General features: G+C 37.6%; 1 non-coding gene across 1 annotated transcript; it reads left to right on the plus strand.

Moving 5' to 3' along the window:
- Window positions 1–379: 379 nt before the first annotated feature.
- LOC116637864 lies at window positions 380–522 on the plus strand. Its single transcript, XR_004300544.1, has one exon. It is a non-coding gene; the product is annotated as a U4 spliceosomal RNA (small nuclear RNA).
- Window positions 523–1002: the final 480 nt, after the last annotated feature.

A 1002-nucleotide genomic window follows, 5' to 3' on the forward strand; every position in this document is an offset into this window, starting at 1 on the left:
AGCCTGGGTGGCTCAGTCGTTAAGCGTCTGCCTTCTGCTCAGGTCATGATCTCAGGGTCCTGGAATTGAGCCTTGTATCAGGCTCCCTGCTCCGCGGGAAACCTGCTTCTCCCTCTCCCACTCCCCCTGCTTGTGTTCCGTCTCTCACTGTGTCTCTGTCAAATAAATAAATAAAATCTTAAAAAAAAAAAAAAGATAGGAACTTAGAAGCGTCAGTTTGCAAAGTCAAGAACAGGAACATTAAGGGCCAAAGTCAAAAGAAATATTTGAGGAAAACAAATAATCAAGAAATCTTAGAATAAGAGTTAAACTACTAATTTTTACAATTACTGAATTTAAGAATAGGTTGTATGCTTACATCATTTTATTGCCATACCTGAGCTTTGTGCAGTGGCAGTATCGTAGCCAATGAGGTTTATCTGAGGCGTGATTATTGTTAATTATTGCCATACCTGATATGCAGAAAACTCCCCTCTCCTCCAAAGAGATCTATGTTATAATTCCTGGAACCTATGAATATGTTACCTTACACGGCAAAAGGGATTTTAGATGTAATTAATGTATGAAATTTAAGATGGCAAGATTTTCCAGGACTATCCTGGTGTGTCTAAGCTAATTACAAGGGTCCTTTAAAAAGAGGAAGGCAGGAGGGAGTCAGAGGAAGTTGGTACTATAGAAGAACAGTCAAAGAAATGCAACACTACTGGCTTTGAAGATGAAGGGGGACCATGAATAAAAAAAATGTTGACAACCTCTAGAAGCTGGAAAAGAAAAAAAAAAGATTCTCCCCTAGAGTTTCCAGAAAGGAATGCAGCCCTGTTGTTACCTTGATATTAGTCCAGTGAGATGCATGGCAGACTTCTGACCTACAGAATTGTAATAAATTTGTATTGTTTGAGCTATAAAGTTTGTGGTGATTTGTTACTGCAATAGAAATTCATCCATTATAGTTATCACAGTTATTTATATTCTACTGGTTTTGTTGTTCACTAATATTTTTTT

Source organism: Phoca vitulina, unplaced genomic scaffold (assembly GCF_004348235.1).
Source record: "Phoca vitulina isolate PV1807 unplaced genomic scaffold, GSC_HSeal_1.0 scaffold1, whole genome shotgun sequence".
NCBI classification, from domain to species: Eukaryota; Metazoa; Chordata; class Mammalia; order Carnivora; family Phocidae; genus Phoca; species Phoca vitulina.